Source organism: Cuculus canorus, chromosome 15 (assembly GCF_017976375.1).
Source record: "Cuculus canorus isolate bCucCan1 chromosome 15, bCucCan1.pri, whole genome shotgun sequence".
In the NCBI taxonomy this organism is placed as follows: Eukaryota; Metazoa; Chordata; class Aves; order Cuculiformes; family Cuculidae; genus Cuculus; species Cuculus canorus.
In genome coordinates, this window is record NC_071415.1 from 3,361,714 (window position 1) to 3,365,004 (window position 3,291).

A 3,291-nucleotide genomic window follows, 5' to 3' on the forward strand; every position below is an offset into this window, starting at 1 on the left:
ATAATAAACTTTTGTTTGATTGGATAAAAGATTTTGCATTGTCCATTTATGACACCTTCCACCTCAAACAGTTCTATGATTTACTATGCACAGACTTTTCCATAAATGCAGCACAGTTGGGAGAGGTTTTGTAACCAACCAAAGGCTCAAGTCTGCTTCTGGCACCAGACTTAAAAGTTTTCCAGGGTTGAAAAGATTTGCCTTTTACAGCCCCCGGTTGGGTGTTTCCAGCCCTGCCCGACTCACTCCTGCCAGGCACCACATGGGCTTTGGAGCCTCTGCAGGAGCAGCCGGGAGGGGCTCAGCAGCTCCTTGGCCATGCTCTGGGGTCTCAGGCTGCTCGTGGCTCTGTCAAATCACACAACCAGCTGGTTGGTGGAACTGGATGCAGACGTCAGCTGGACAATGTTTGAGAGCATTCAACTAATCTGGTGCAGACTTCTCTTGTGCAAACATAGGTGCCAGGACTGTCTGCGCTGTCCCTGACCCTGGATGCACGCCTCCCGGTTGCTGACACAGCTTCAGTTCATTGCTTACTTGGTGGGACACCTCCCTGTTGTGGTTATGTTATCCTCCAAAGCTAAGGGCCGTGCCCTCCATCTGCCATTGACTGGCAGGGTTTCTGACTGGCTTTGTCCTCCTCGTCTCTCCCAGCTGCAAGGCAAAGGAGACAGCTTTGGAAACCCTTCAGTAAGACAGTGATCAGTGCCTCATCCTCACAGCCTGCTTGGTGCTGGATTCTCCCTGCCATCCTCTGGGGAAACCTTAGAGCAGCTTGCAGTAATGAAAGGGGCTCCAGGAAAGCTGGGGAGTGAGGGGCTCTGGATCAAGGAGTGCAGGGATGGGATGAGGGGGATGGTCCTCAGCTGAAAGAGAGTAGATTGTGATGAGATCTTGGAAAGAAATGTTTTGCTGTGCCCAGGCTGGGCAGAGAAGTGGTGGCTGCCCCATCCCTGGAGGTGTTCCAGGCCAGGGTGGATGGGGTTTTGAGCAGCCTGATCCAGTAGGAGGTGTCCCTGCCCACGGCAGGGGGGCGGGAATTGGATAGGCTTTGAGGTCCCTTCCAACCCACACCTCTCTCTGTTTCTGTGATAAATGATTGGGAGTCCACCTTTTGACCTGCAAGTGCTGCAGCTGGGGCAACGCATGCATTGGCTCCACCAGCTCTGCAGAGCCAGCTGGCTGCAGCCAGCTCCCTCCTGCACGTGGTCGCTGGGACATGGTGTTTTTCATTCTCAAATGTTCCTTCTTGTGCTGCAAAATGCTGCTTCCACAAAGCACTCTGGGTTACTGTGCACACGCACCTTTTCCCCCTTGTGCTGTGAAACTCTGCTGCGCCGCTGAGATTGTCTCTGGCAGCCAGTTCTGTGCAGAAACTGCTGCCCATGGGCTTCTGCAAAGGCATGAGTAGCCCATGCTTTAATAGGCTCATCTTATTGAGGCTCTGAATTTGAGCTCAACAAAAACCACAGCTAGAACGAGGTTCTCTGCTCACTAGGAACTCTACAGAGCGACAACTTGCCTGGTCTTGTTCAGGGGAGGTTTAGGAGTGAGACTTCAAGGGCCACCTTTGTTTGCTGAGCTGGGTAGAGGTGTATGACCAGGCTGGTGTTTTGTCCCTCGACCTCTTGCATGCTCAGTCATACATGCTCAGTGGAGATGGCCCTTAGCAGCAAGAAGATAACTTGTGCCTGCTGGAGCAGCACGAGGCTGGTGGCTGCAGGGGTCTTGCTTGAGCCGTGGCATCCAGCTCATGGTGGAGCTGGCAGGGTAGGTCCATCTGCATCAGCCTTTTGTCACCTCAGCACCCACAGCAGCTTTTCCAAGCACCAGCCGTCTCTCTGCAAGCAATGCAGCACGTCGCAGCCACCCGCACACCTTGCTCAGAGGGCGCTGTGGAGAGCCACTGGGGACAGTAGGACAGACCTCCTCACTGCAGGTGGTGCAGGACCTTCCTCATGGCCACAGTCATGCAAATATAATGGGGGGAAGAGACAGTAAAGTCTCGATATTCCGTTTCTCCAGATTGGGCTGCCTGTTTTGCAGAACTGGGAAGAGAGCCTCCAATGCCACCTCGCCGATGGAAGGGCTGTATGAGGGCGTAACACTTGTTGATCAGCAGAGAGTCCCCCCAGTTACCCACTCTGGAGACAAAATCAGAGGAAAACTGATTGCAGCAGTTCTACAGCTCACACAAGTACTTCTCTTCCTCTAAGGAGTTGCCTTGACCGTAACCTATGTGCAGAAGTTCCTTATGCTTTCTCTTACAGTACAGGAATGTCAGCCACAGGTCCTACATAGCAGTGCCATCCTGCACTCTTTTGGGGCAGAAAAAGGCAAAGCATTTCTCAGAGTTGCAGCTTTACTCGCTGGCACACAGCAAGTTGAGCGCCTGGGTTTGTTCCCTGCTTGTGAGCTGCTGAGTCTGGAGGGAGCAGCGTGGCTTCAAGGGCTGCAGGGCTCTCCTTGGCCTTAACTCTCATCTGTTCTGAGGGGGTGAGGCTTCTCGGGACAGCCTTCTCCCCTAGTGAGCAATACCACAATCATGTTCAGACTTCATGAAATTGCAGAAGTGGAAACCACCAGGGGAATAACTGACCAGCAGGGGAGATTTGAATAACGTGTTTGACAGCCCTGGGTGGAGGTTGGGGCAAGTGTAGAGGTTTCCAAGGACAGCTGCCTGCCATGTGCTCAACCTTTGGACAGATTTGGAGCTGCCTCTAACTCAGGCTAGCATCTCTGAGACAATTTCTAGCCTGTATTTGGGAGAGAAGGTGTGCTGCTGCTTTGGCTGCCCTGAGCAGATGTTCGTTCGAGTGCGTTCCCCACATCAGAGCTACCTCCATCTACAGCCCACCCCGACTCCTGGGCTGCCCTAGAGAGCTGTTTGCAAAGAAGAAGGTCCAGAGCTCCCAAAAGAAAAGGAAAGGGCAGGCCCTTGCCCTGTAAACCAGCATAAACAAGCTCCAGGCAGAAGCCTTTAGCCCGAATTGTGTCTCATGACCTTTCTGTAATCCGTCTCTTGCACAGCCAGAACATACTTGCGGGGACAGGATCTGTGTTTCCTTGTACACATAGCAAGAATATGTAAGGTCCCATTCCCATCCATACCAGCCAACTCCTGTCCTGCCTTTACAGTGGGGTATTTTTGAGGCAAAGGGTGTTTTCAAGGGCTCAATGTTTAATCTGCACCCTATGAACCAGAAGAACTTGCAGAGGTTAAGTGAGATGGAGGTGGCTGCCCAAGGTCCTCTTCTTCCCAGGGTCTGGGTGCCTCCAGCCTGGGAGGCT